This window comes from Physeter macrocephalus, chromosome 8 (genome assembly GCF_002837175.3).
Source record: "Physeter macrocephalus isolate SW-GA chromosome 8, ASM283717v5, whole genome shotgun sequence".
NCBI lineage: Eukaryota > Metazoa > Chordata > Mammalia > Artiodactyla > Physeteridae > Physeter > Physeter macrocephalus.
Window position 1 is genome coordinate 122934880 of NC_041221.1, and position 14836 is coordinate 122949715.

At 35.1% G+C, this 14836-nt stretch overlaps 1 long non-coding RNA gene across 5 annotated transcripts in view; it reads right to left on the reverse strand.

The window, feature by feature from the left end:
- LOC114486756 (uncharacterized) overlaps positions 1-14836 on the reverse strand; it is a 366895-nt gene that overhangs the window by 336188 nt on the left and 15871 nt on the right. For all 5 annotated transcript variants that reach the window (XR_008618106.1, XR_008618109.1, XR_008618108.1 and 2 more), the window contains exon 3: positions 8686-8859. This is a non-coding gene — a long non-coding RNA (uncharacterized lncRNA). The remainder of the gene's footprint in view (positions 1-8685; positions 8860-14836) is intronic.

Here is a 14836-nt window from a genome sequence, read left to right on the forward strand (position 1 = left end):
AGAGGCCCGCGTACCGCAAAAAAAAAAAAAAAAAAAAAGGATATATAAATATGGATAAGTATATAATAATTGTTCAAACATAGTGAACTTAGGCTTGGAAAAACTAATATTGTTGGGATATTACTGGGTTAAAGCCAGTGACAGAAGCTTTTCATAAAACCAGCCTTGTTGAATGTTTTAACATAGGATGTATGATTCAGCTCCCTTTAAGGATACATTACTTGAATAAATTATACCAGCACTAAAATGCATGACATGGAGGGTTAAAAATACATTTTCCCTGAACTATCATTAATGTGACATTTTTCTTTCTCCCTGACCTCTAGAAAATTGACTTTTTATTATGTCCTACATATCTGTTTTCTTTTAGTTCATGAATGAAACAGGACCACTTTTTAAAATAAATTCAGTTATACAGCAAGGCCTGTGTACCCTAACTGAAAGAACATGTAAAATATGACAAATCCGTAAAGAGATCTGACCTCTGAAATGTATAGAACATTACTAGTAAGATCTTCTTGTACAATGTACTTTGATGATAGAAAAGCCAAAATGATATTTTCCATATTGTCAGAACCATGGCATACACTAATAGAAAGGGATTCTACCAGGCATAGGATTATAGAACTGCATTTACTTTCAACACAAAACCCTAATCTTCCTAGTTAAAGAATATCAACTTTTCTTGTACAGTAGAAATTTGAAAGATTTGGGCATTATAAAAATGAAACACATTTCTTATAATCACCTGTGGTCTACAATTTCTAAATTTTAACATTCTGATATTAAAGATAACATGAAATATAATAAACATAACCTAGTTTGGAATCTGTTAGATATACTCTAGGAGCTTTACGTATATGTTTTCAAAATTACTCTTCCCAAAGTTTTCTAAATAGACATTACTATCTTTATTTCATAAATGGGGAAGCCAAGTCTCAAAACACTTGTTCACAATCACAGAACTGGTAAAGAGAAGCTAAAATTCAGTTTAGTTGAATTTAATTGGATGAAAAGAGCCAGATTAGAAAAGTTAGAATAATTTTTCTCTATGTTCTCAGAGCCATTATTTTTATATGAGACTGGATGTGACTGTTCAATAGGCATTACTGTAAAAAGAGAGTGAAATTACACTTATTTACTGCTGTGGTCCTGCCTCATTTTGTACATATGAAACTACATCGTGACTGACTTCATGTCAATTGCCCCCTTAAAATCTATGACTAAATTGTTATGCTCTTTAAAATGACTTGGATTGTGTCTTGTTCATTTTTGTATCCCCAGAACCTAACAGAATGCTTGATTTACAGAAAAGAATACCTATATGAATAGATGAATTACTGCATCAAAAAATAACTGCTTCATTTAGAAGACTGAAAAGGAGGACTTAGAAAAAATCCAATCCAAAATTAGTTCTAGAACTGTTAATAAGAAATTAACCACAGAATAGTGACCACAGTGCTTGCTAGCTTGCCAGGTTTATCCATCTCTACTCTTTGCTTGCCAGGTTTATGTCATTTCCATTCTGATTACATATTCTCATACACCAAGCACTGTTCATATCACTGAATTTTGTTTTCTGAGATTATATCTGAAGTATATAACAAATAACAATCACTTTGAGATCTTTCATGGATTCAAGAATTCACTTATTTACTTACTCCATACACATACTTACTGAACACTTCCTGAGTAACAGGTGCTAGGGACACAAATATGAATAAAATACGGTTCTCACTGGTTATAATCTCACAGTTTAGCCATTGGAACAGCCTGCAAAACCATAATTCAATGGTTTAAGTGCTACAGAAGTGAGTTCAAGGAGCTGAGGAAGAATGAAAGAGGGAATAATCAGAGAAGATATGTGAAATGGGTCTTGTTAGAAAAATGCAAATTTACCAAAAGACAGGGGTAAAGTAGAACATTCTAGGAAAAGGGTTAATGACATTTAGGGTTATCCTCACATAGGCAGCCATAGGAGGCTAACTAGATATGTGGACACATCCCAACACAAATGGCACAACACTGGCTGAAATTTTTTGAACTAGCCCAAGTTGTACTTCTGTGTTTGACACTTACCCGCTCTTTCTGCTTCTTGCCTTGCTTTCCTCTAGCTTTTCAGAACTTTCATTTCTCCTGTACTAGCTTCTGATTCTCTCTGACAAATTTCATTATTGATATCTCTGTGATCCTACTACAGCAAAAGGATCTTGATTAGATAAAAATCAACCCATTACCGTACAAACTGGAAAGTGGTATAGCACTCTGCTAGACAATGCCTTTGCTCAGCTCCATGTAACAGGCACCAGATCTCAGTTGGCCTTGGACAAGTCACTTCCCTTTCTGTACCTTGGTTTCATTACTTAAAAATCATCTGCTTCAACTCTTTGCTCACGTCACCTTTTATACAGACTTATCCTGAACACTGCATTCAGTAAGGCAAATTGCCCTTTCTCCCCATCACCCACACACACAGCCCCAATTCGCTTTATCCTACTCTATTTTTTTACAAAAAATTTCCCTAGCACTTATAATCTTTTAACACTCAATATGCCATATAATTTACTTATGTATATATTATTGTGTAGTAAAGAATTTATCCTTCGGACTTCCCTGATGGTCTGGTGGTTAAGACTTCACCTTCCAATGCAGAGGGTGCATGTTTGATCCCTGGTCAGGGAGTTAAGATCCCACATGCCTCCGGGACAAAAAACCAAAACATAAAACTGAAGCAATATTGTAACAAATCCAATAAAGACTTTAAGAATAGTCCACATCAAAAAAACAAAACAAAACTTGGCTTCCCTGGTGGCGCAGTGGTTGAGATTCTGCCTGCCGATGCAGGAGACACGGGTTCGTGCCCCGGTCCGGGAAGATCCCACATGCCGCGGAGCGGCTGGGCCCGTGAGCCATGGCCGCTGGGCCTGCGCGTCCGGAGGAGCCTGTGCTCTGCAACGGGAGAGGCCACAACAGTGAGAGGCCCGCGTAATGCAAAAAAACAAAAAAAAAAAACAAAACAAAAAAGAATGTATCCTTGCTCAAACAGATCTGGTCTTTACCCTCAGCTCCTGAGAGGTAATCTCTAAACCCTTGGCATACTCTGACTAATGAAAGTGTCTTTGTTTATCTGGGGGCTCTGAGCCATGCAGGAAAGTCTAACAATGTGATTTATGGTGGGAACTCCGAGTCACACGTATCAGCTCAACCCCACAGGAGCTGGAGACTGAGGTGAGCCATGTGGGCTGTTGACCCCTTCCATCTATGTGATTGAACCCCAATAAAGATTCTGGACTTTAAGTCTCAAATGAGCTTTGCTACTTGGCAGTACTCTGTGCTTATCATGACACATCACTGCCGGGAGGAGTTAACCGTGTCCCTGACGCCAGCAGGAGTGGACAGCTGGAAGGTCCACGTTTAGAACCCTCCTGGACTCTGCCTCATCCTCCTCTTTCCTTTGCTGATTTTAATCTGTATCCTTGCACTGCAGTGAACCATAACTGTGAGTATAACAGCTCTCAGAGAGTTCTGTGAGTCTTTCTACTGAATTATCAAATTGAAAAGTGTCTTGGGTCCCCAAACTTGCAACTGGTATGAGAGGTGAGGGTGGTCTTACGGACTATTCTCTAACTTGGCATTTATGTTCATGTTTTACTATAGGTGCCCTTCACTAGAACGTAAACTCCATGAGGTCAGAGATCTTTGTATGTTTTGTTCACTAAGCTATCCCAAACAATTAGAATAGTGCTTGCAGAGAGTAGCTGCTCTATAAATATTTGTTGAGTAATTGAATTGAATGTATTCTACTGGCTGACTTCTGCCTTGTCTTTTACTTCTATTATTAAATGACACAGAGTTTTATGATTTTGTCACATTACATCATTTAGTTTCCCATTTGAATTTTAAGATTCAATAATGCAAAATGGATAAGAGCCTTCTTTTAATATTTTTAGAGAATGGAGGGGGAAGTTTTAAAGACTTCTGACTTTTGTGATATTTATGGAAGATGCACAAAAGCATCAGGGTTAAGAGAATGCTCACTACTCCTCTAATTGACTTTGTCTGACTTGCTGATATGTTAATCTTTCTTCATATATGAATCATAATGAATGGACACAAATAAATACATAATTACCAATAGGTAAAAGGATCTGTAAAGAGAGACTCAGAGAAAGGTAAGCAGACATAGGCACAACCATGTCACTCTGGCACATAAACAAGTGTTAACATCTGAAAGGTCACTGAAAATTTTGCCCAAGGAAGGTGGATGCTTTGGATGTCTTGATAATTAAAAATTGTAGTTCTTTGTGCAGGGATCTAGCTAAGCAGCTCTATAGAATTTCAAAAGAGGAAATGTGAACTTAAAGCCCAAATCAAAGAAGAAACTATTCACTTGTCTTGGTCTACTGATTTCATATGTTCATGGCAAGGAGATTTTTTAAAAGCTGTTAATCTTCTTCATATTACACTGATAGTGTAAAGGCTGAGAGAGCACCAGGGATGTTTAGAGGCCAGTTCAACTACATCTAAATTACTCTGCCTAATAAAATGTCACAACACATGTGCTTATATGTGACACCTGACCCCACCATTGCTGAGTCAATTAATCTGTTTTCAGGTACATTTAAAACAATTTCCAAACATCTATGCTCTCAGTAATAATTCTAATCAGTTATTTAGATAACCTATGGATACAGAAGCATTCTAATTTGACTATTACTGCTATGTACACCTTACTATGGTCCAGAACAAAAATACTGCATTTTTCTCTGGCTTGACACATACCTATTCAATCCTTGCATTCCATTTCTTTGATAATAACACTAATTTACACCTCATTACTGAGGCTAAAATAGTAAATACAAAAACATTTTTAACTCAACCTCATATCTCAACATTTTGATACAATCCTCTTGATTTTATCTTTTAATATTCTTTGTATTTACGTGTTCCCTACTCAATTCACACTGCCATTGTTTTTCGGAAATCTTTTATTCACATCTGCCTGGGTTATTGCCATGGAATCAGATTATTGTGAAGCAGATGTTTTGAGCCTGGTTCCTTTGATGCAGCCATTTCGGCAGCAGGGAAGTTTTAACGTTACTGCTCAGGGAAGTTTGAACGTGAAACATTTTGTGCTTCTCAGTAAGTCCAGTTAGCCAACTAGTGAAAATCAACCCCCAACCAGAGATGTGATGGCAAGAAACATAGATGGTATACAGCATTTTGGTAGAAATGTGGCATATCCAATCATAGTAAACCACTGAAATAACTGGTTGTCTTGATACTCCTGAGCCCAACTGGAAGGCAACAAGGTAAGGAGTTGGCAATGAACCAGAAAATGAAGAAAGGACACGTTGACACAGCTGACAGAGAAATCAGCCACTTCTTCCACATCCTAAGATCTGCAACCCATTTTTTAAAATTTTTAATTAATTAATTTATTTTTATTTTTGGCTGCATTGGGTCTTCGTTGTAGAGTGCAGGCTTTCTCTAGTTGCAGTGAGCGGGGGCTACTCTTCATTGTGGTGCGCAGGCTTCTCATTATGGTGGCTTCTCTTGTTGCAGAGCACGGGCTCTAGGTGTGTGGGCTTCAGTAGTTGTGGCTTGCGGGCTCTAGAGTGCAGGCTCAGTAGTTGTGGTGCACAGGCATAGTTGCTCCACGGCATATGGGATCTTCCTGGACCAGGGATCGAATCCGTGTCCTCGGCATTGGCAGGCGGATTCTTATCCACTGCACCACCAGGGAAGCCTTCTGCAACTCATTTAACCTGCCAATAAACCCAATGAGGCTTTGGAGATAGGCTAGGGGCATAGACTGCTAGATAATTCTCTGTTAAGGACAGGTTTTAACAGTGCAAGAAAAAAAAAAAAAAGATTCTCACTCCAAAGAGTTAATTTTCACTCCAAAGAGTTCTGGTTGAAAGTAAGTTCCCAGAGGGTAGAACGTGAAATACATACAGAAAACTCACCAGTTCATACTACCTATGGTGTGTCAGAAGATGGGGACTTGCACAAAAGCTCAGGACTAGTGAGTATGGTAGAGTAAAAATCCCAACTATGTTTAAATGCTGTTCTCTACTTTTCTTGTTAAGAAGGAACACATGAACAGGAGTAAAAGGTAAAGACTGAATGGACTTTAGTGAGAGAGTTTCATAAAATGGAAGTGCCTTCAAGAAATAAGTTGTGGTGTCAATGACTGTGATTTGTACATTTAAGGACATCAGGGTCATTTTCCTTTCCCATAGAGAGAGGAGCCATTTCCAGGCAGCCATGAGTCAGCAAAAGCAGCAGCCCACAAAACAGCCACAGCCCAGGAAAGCTTGCTCATGACAAAGCAGAGTGGTGGCATCCTGAAAGCAGCCACTGAGAGTATATGGGAGGTGGAGAACAAAGTTTGCCAAGATCAAAGTCATGGTATGCACTGTTAAAACCTATCCACAACAGAGAATTATCTATCAGTCTATGCCTCCAGCCTATCTTCAAAGTATCATTGGGTTTATTGGCAGGTAAAATGGGTCAGGTTGTTTCAGGTTCATCTTCTTAGGTCTACCATGTGGCCATTTCTACTCTAGAGCCTTTCTGCTTCCTCAATCACTACCCAGAGAACAAAGTACTCGCTATACTTGAATCATGAGATCTGTCTGAAATTTCTGTTAACTCCAATGCCAAGGTAGAACCTGGATAAATGTCTGAACACAGGGCTTCCTTTTCAAGAATGCTTTTCACCATTCATTGTTGATTCCACCTCTGACTCTCCAACTTCCCATAGTTCAGGGAATCTTTTCTAGTTACAGGGAAAGGAAGCTTTCCTTTGAGTTGCCAAATGTTTTCATAGCTTGAGTTCCCTTGGGTCTTATGGTTTTTAAACCTAAACCATTACTCTGCTTTTCATTGTAACAATCTTTCCCTAAGGCATATATGTGGCAAGTTCTGACTCCTGACCAAATGGGAAATAGATAAGGTTTACAGGAAATACAAAAGGAAAAGCCACTAGTTATTATTTCAAAAATATTATCCCAATATAATGTAAGGAATTTGGTGTTAAAAGGAAATTAAAGCTCCTCTCCAACTGTCATAATACAAGAAAACTGAAGAGAACTCAGATGCCAATGAGAACAAAGAATATGTTCAGATTAGAGAGAGTGAGAGCTACATCATCTCATCACACACCAAATTTTTTTATTCATATAACAAATACTCAGTGAGCACTTGAGTGCCTATTCTGTACCAGGTTACAGTCTCTGGGGATACAGCAATGTATAAAATAGGCAAAATAATAAATAGGCAAAAAATAAAGTAGGCAAAATAATCCCTGTCCTAATAGAGCTTATACCCTTTTGACAGGAGACAAAAATTAAGCAATATAAGTAAGTGAAATGTAGTAAAATAATGTTAAATATTATGAATAAAACAAGCAAGGAAGGGAAACAAAAGACTAAGAAGTATTAGAGTTTTAAATAGGCAGGTAGAAGAAGGTCTCATTTGAAATAAATATATTTAAATGAAGACATGAAAAAAGTGAGGGAGAAAGTTATGTGGATTATAACAGTGATGATAACTAAAGATCTCAGTTATTGATCATTTGCTACTCAATTATGCATTGTGCTAAAATTTTTACATGTTTTATCTAATTTACTCTTGAAAACATCTTTATGACCCAAATACAGTGATAAATTCCATTCACAGATGTGAACAAATTTAGAATGCATTTCTAATTTCACATAGCTAGTCCATGACAGAGCTTAAATTTGAACACAATACTACCTGATATAAAGTCTCTGAACTTGACTGTGATGCTCTTCATGTGAATAATTTTTATGCCCCAGAGTCTAGAAAGATGTTCAGTCAATTCCTGAAGAGACCCCTTTGTTATTCACTAACTTACTTGAATTCAGATAATTGCGTTTAATATGCCTTTATTGTTCTGTTCGTTCACCTTTCAGTTTGTACAAAGTCTATCCAAGGTCAGTGTCCCCGAAGTGTTTCAATTTTGGCTGCCTTCTAGTCTTCCTATTCAAGGCCAGGGCCTTGGTTTAATCTGCTACTACTCATTGTTTTGAGGGCTGGAGAGCTTCATGATGCCCTTGCAATGAAAGACAAGAAAATTGTTTTCCCAGTGTTCTCATGGGTTTTTTTTAGAATGTAGCACAGCTGTTTTGCTTATACTGATCCCTGTTTCAGCATAACTTTAGTGTGTGATTAGACTGAAAGACTCCCTCCCTATAAGGGGGTGAGTAAAGAAAAGACCAAAGGGAAGAAAAGAGTCAAAGAATTAGATTATTCTATATTGAGTAGGCAGCTATTATTTTGAGAGAAAATTGAAAGGAAGCAGCATTGTCTACAAAAATCAACTGTTAAAAGAGTAATAGTTCAATCCAATAGGCTCAGAGTAACAGTAAAGTGATAGTGGTACCCATTCTAGAATTGTGTTTCAACAAAGCTCACTCCTGTCTGAGACCACTGCATATTCATTTTCATGTATATTATCTTAGATCTCATGATTCAATGAATATGAAGGACCCAATACATTAAATAGTCTGAACTCAGCAGGACACAAATTTGGAATTGTTATATTTTAATTCAATCACTACTTTCTCAATCCTATTCCTTTTTACATACAAACAGCTCAGAGGTATATCAGCAATTGTATCTCTTAAGAAGATATCCAATCAAGAAATGACTTACCAGTTTTTCCTGCTTATAGACATTTCCAATCTCTGAGTGGTTCTCTTGAAATTTTCTTCCTTGATTTAGGAGTTCTGCTTAGGGTCCAGTGAACAAATGGAGATTATTTAGCACATACTGTCCTCAGACGTTAACCACAATTCTGAGACAACAGCAAAAAGTCCATTCAAAACTCTGTAATAAAAATATTAAAATTATTTTGGTTTCAGGTAATGGCGAAGTAACTTACATCAGAAAACTCTCCTACCAATAACAATTTAAAATGCTAGAAAAAATATTATAAAACCACTATTTTAAAGTACTGGAGACTAGGTAGTATCTAGCAGAGTTAGGACACTTGGGAAAAAGTAACTATGTAGAATGAGATCCATTTGTTTTATGGTTGTTGTTTTTTTCTTTTACCCTGGAGGGGAGTCTCTAGATCTGCTGAGCTAGATGACAGAGCTTCACAGAACACAGTAGTTTTGTTGGTATGAGTGGTCAGAGGTTGGAATTGAAGGCTTCTGGAACAGTATGAAATTAAAGGGGAAATCCTATAAAGAAGGGACCCACAAATAAGAAGATCCAAAATCTGAGTACTTAGCTGACTCTTGAAATGCATTGGCCTACAGAGAAATCTAAAAGGTTCAGGGAAAATAAGAGCTGTAAATTTAAAGAAGCTGATCGGTGATTTCAGAAGTTGCCTGCCACTTGGGACACAGAGTTAGGAATCCAATCAGCCAGAGTCATAGAGACTTGATAAATACGTTGAGTTATACATTGAAATCCTATTAAGACTGCAACTTAGGGGCTTCCCTGGTGGCGCAGTGGTTGCGCGTCCGCCTGCCAATGCAGGGGAACCGGGTTCGCGCCCCGGTCTGGGAGGATCCCACGTGCCGCGGAGCGGCTGGGCCCGTGAGCCATGGCCAATGCACCTGCGCGTCTGGAGCCTGTGCTCCGCAACAGGAGAGGCCGCAACAGAGGGAGGCCCGCATACCACAAAAAAAAAAAAAAAAAAAAAAAAAAAAAAAAAAGACTGCAACTTAGGAGTAAAGATCACATCCCAGAACTAAGGGATATATCCTAGTACTAAGGGCAAAACTGAAATAAACCCATACAACAAAGCCTAAAACCAAGTCTCTCTTTGATCATGTGATCTCCCAGGAATTTAACTTCCTACCAACATAAAATGCAATGTTCTTCAGAGAAAAAGAAAAGTAACTGGTCTGTACAATGCATTATCTACAATGTCTATTAATCAACTATTACTGGACATGCAAAGAAACAAGAAAATATTGCCAATAGTTAAAGAAGAAATATCTAATGGAAAAAGATCTAAAGATAACCCATATTTTGAAATTAATAGGCAAGAATGTTAAAATAACTATGATACATATGCTAAAGAAGGCATAGGACTATTTAGATATAATGAATAAAGAGATAAGAAAATTTAGGACATCTATTAAAAATGTAAGGAAAAGACAATTTGATGGAAATCCTTGAACCGAAAAATATAATTTGTGAAATAAATTTGCTAGATGTGATTAACAGTAGATTGGATACAAGAGGGAAAAGAATCAATGAATCTAAAGATAGGATAATAGAAGCTATGCAAACTGAAGCAGAGAGAAGAAAAAGGATTGAAAAGAAATAAACTGGCACCAAAGACTTAGGGATAGTATTGTATGAACTACCGTATGTGTAACTGAAGTCTTAGAAAGAGTAAAAAGAGAATGAAACAGAAAAAAAAAATTTTGAAGAAATATTGGCCAAGATTTTTCCATATATGATCAAAACAGCAGCTCACAAATTTGGAGGAGCTCAGCAAAACCAAAAAATATAAACACAAAGAAATCCACAACTAAGCTCTTCATAGTCAAACTGCTTAAACTGAAGAAAAGAAAAAAGAAAAAAACAAACAAAAGCCCTAGAAAAGAGAATCATTATATTCAAGAGAAATACAGTAAGAATGATGATGGATATCATCAGAAACAACGGAAACCAGTGAAAAATAGAATGACATCTTTTCAATGCTGAAAGAAAAATAAAACTGTCAACAGGAATTCAACATCCAGTGAAAATATCTTTAACAACAACAAAAAAAGCAAAGTCCTTTTTCAGATAACAGAAAGCGAAGATAATTCACCAGCAGACTCATAAGAGATGCTAAAGAAAACGTGTCATGTTGAAGGGAAATAATATCAGATGAGAATTCATCTCAACAAGAAGGAATGAAAAGCACAGGAAACAGGAGATATATGGGTAAACTCAAAAGACTACTTTTCTTCCTTTTCTTATTTTTAAAAGATTATTGACTATTTAAACAACAATAACAGTATATTATAGAGTTCACAGCATATGTGTAAATAAAATACTTGACAACAATATATCAAGGGACAAGTGGAAGTAAATGAAACTATTCTATTTTAATATCCTTACATCATATGTGAAGAGGTAAAACATTAATTCAAAGACTGAAAAATTAAAGATAAATTATAATTAGTACAGCAAACATAAAAGAGAATACAAAGAGCTACAGTTTAAAAAGCCCTTAGAGAAGAAAGAATGAAATACTAAAATGTGTGTGTGTATAAATAAATGTGTGTATTTATGTATAAGATGGCAGGAGAAAAGAAAGAAGAGCAAGAGATGAGGGCACAAATAGAAAACAAATATTAAGATTATGGGGGCTTCCCTGGTGGTTCAGTGGTTGAGAGTCCGCCTGCCGATGCAGGGGACACGGGTTCGTGCCCCAGTCCGGGAGGATCCCACATGCCACGGAGCGGCTGGCCCCGTGAGCCACGGTCACTGAGCCTGCGCGTCCAGAGCCTGTGCTCCCCAACGGGAGAGGCCACAACAGTGAGAGGCCCGCATACCGCAAAAAAAAAAAAAAAAGATTATGGATAAAGCCAATTATATAAAATTCTTATTAATTTATATGAATGGAATAAACACTCCAATTAAAAGGCAAAATTGATTTAAAAATTAATCATTAGCCAACTAAATATTGCTTTCAAAAGATGACTTTTAATAGAAGCACATAGATTGAAAGTAAAGTGTGGGAAAAGATATATCATGCAAACAGTAGACGTAAGTAAACTCATGGTTCTATTAATCTCACAAAAGTACACTTCAACACAAAGAGTATTACCACAGATAAAAAGGTTTACTTTATAATATTAACTTGTCAATTTATCAAGAAAATCATAACAATACGAAATGTAAATAGAGAAACCCAGAATCATTGTAGGAGATTTCAACATCCTTCTATCCAGTGACTGATAGAACAAGTGAGAAAAAATTAAGCTGAAATATCAAAGATTTGAACAAGACTATCGATAAACTTGAACTAAATTACATTTACAGAACACTCATACAAAAATTTCTTAATTCACATTTTTTACAAGTACACATGTAACATCCACCAGGAGAGACTATGCACTGGGCTGTAAAACAAGTTTCAAAGGATTGCAATCACACAGAGGATATTCTCTTACCATAATGGAATTCAGTTATGAATCAACAATTAGATAACTAGATAATCCCCAAATATTTGGAAACCCATCAGTAAAGCAACAAATTAAAAGAAAGCTATGTAATATTTCTAAGTGAACGTTAATGAAACATCATTTTTCAAATTTCAGGGAATGTTGTGAAAGCAGTTATAAGAAGGAAATTTATATCTTTAAATGCTTGTATTTAAAAACAATAAAGCTACCTTCATAAGAAGCTAGCAAAAGAAAAGTAAAAGAAAATAAATAACAAGCAATATAATAAAAAAACAATTTTTTAAACTTCAGAATCAACAGAATACAAAACATAACAAAAAGAGAGGAAAATCAACAAAGTGAAAACTTGGTGATTTGAAAACATATAACAAAATTGGTGAATCTCTAGGTAGAAATGATGTATTATTTCATATACATATATATTTTTTCATCTTACAAACATATATATATTTATATGTTTGTAAGATGAAAAGTAATTTACAAGGACCAAAAAGACCAAACTGGGGTTACTCAGCATACTGATTTTGAGATAAATCTACGTTATTAAATGCATCAGTAGTTCATTTCTTTTTATTACTGAGTAGTATTCTCTCATATGAATATGCCACATTTTGGTTAACCTGTTGATGGATATTTGAATTGTTTCAAGTTTGAGGCTTCCATAAATAAAGATGTTATAATAAACATCTGTGCACAAGTGTTTTTGTGGAATTTAGTAAATACCTAAGGGCTAAAAGAGAGGGACCCGTGCTAGGTGTATGGTAACTTATTAAGAAGTTGCAAAACAGTTTTATAAAGTGACTGTAGCATTTTTACTCCTATTAGTAATGTATAAGAGTTCTAGTTGCACCATATCTTCACAGAGACTTGCTTGAAATGGTCAGTTTTTAAAATTTTAACCATTCTAGTGGGTGTATACTGATATCTAATTGTGATTTTAATTTGTTTTTTCCTGGTGACTGATTTGAACATCTTTTCTTCTGTGAATTGTCCATTTGTATATCCACTTTTGTGAAGGATCTGCTCAAATTTTTTGCCAATTTTTAATTTTTTGCTTATTAGTAAGTCATAAAGTTCCTTTTATGTTCTGGATATGATTTCTTTACAAAATATATGTACAGCTAATATTTACCCCTTTACAAAGCTAAAGTTAATATTTTAGATACAATATTCTGGTTGCTGCTTCCCACTTTTTAACCCCAGATGACATAAAATTTGTGGTTAAAATGAAAGTATTTTAACTCTTCTCTTAGATTTATTTCATTCAACAAATATTTACAGATTTCTCTAAAGTATAATATTGAGCAAAACATTGCCAGTACCCATAAATCAGAGTTTAATTTTCAAATTGTTTATGTTTATGTTTTATTGTTCCTATAACATGCTCTTATATCACTATGATAAAATTAACATGCTACTTTAAAAATACTGTATGATTAGTCTGCTAATGGGATAAGGATATGCACTAAGTATTGATTAATGTATTTCTAAAAGCCCTACAAAAATTACAATAAAGGGAATAAGAATTTGGAAAGTGATTTTTTTTTTCATCTTGGAAAAATCCCTGAGGTGTCATCATCCCACATGTTTGTGTTTATTTTCAAAATGTTTGATGATTACCTTACACCATGCTTATTATGCCAGTATATATAACATTCAGAAATAACTGAGACAGTACTAGAAATTATGTAACTATTAATTGGAGCTATATGACTTAACTGTATTTTAGTTTGTCTTGGGAACTATAATTTTAAAAAAAAAACCCTTTGAGTTAGATATTAGGTTTATCATTCTCCTGAGCTTCCATTTTCTAACCAAAAATACATAAAATAATATTTTTTTCATTATTTAAATACAGGTATAATTTACACACATAAAATTAACCAATTCTAATTTGATAAGTGTTAGCAAATATATATGTATTACATAACATTAGAGAAAAGAATTAAGGAAGCTCCTCCTGCCATGGAAATATATAATATATTCATAAAATGGAATACTTAATATTGTTAAGATGTCAATTCTCTACAAATTGACTTATTCATCAAGTGCAATCACAATAAAAATTTCAACAGAATTTTTTATAGAAATTGGCAACCTGTTAAAATATTTATATAAAGAGTTTACATGCTACGTGGAGAAAATGCAGAAAAAGCATTTGGCAGAATTCAGCATTCATTTATGGTTTAAAAAAAAAACCCTCTGCAAATTAGAAATAGATAAAAGGCACCTACTAAAACCTATGGCTAGCATGAAAAAACTTTTAATTCTATTCATGATAGTACTGAAATTATAAACTCTTTAGGAATCAATTTAACCAAAAATGTATAAAGGCTTTTCATTGAAAACTGCAGAAAATTAGTAAGAAGGATTAAAGAAGAGGTAAAAAATGGAGAAATTTACTATTTGGTCGGAAGATTCAATATTGTCAAGATGTCTCCTCAAACTGATCTACAGATTAAATTCAATTCCAATCAAAATTCTAGCAGGATATTTGCATAGGAGCCAGCCTACTGATTATAACTGTATCATTTTTACTGATAAGAATTTTTTTATGTTTTAAAAGTTCTAATTTTATTTATTTATTTTTGAATTTTATTTTATTTTATTTTTTATACAGCAGGTCCTTATTAGTCATCAATTTTATACACATCAGTGTATAC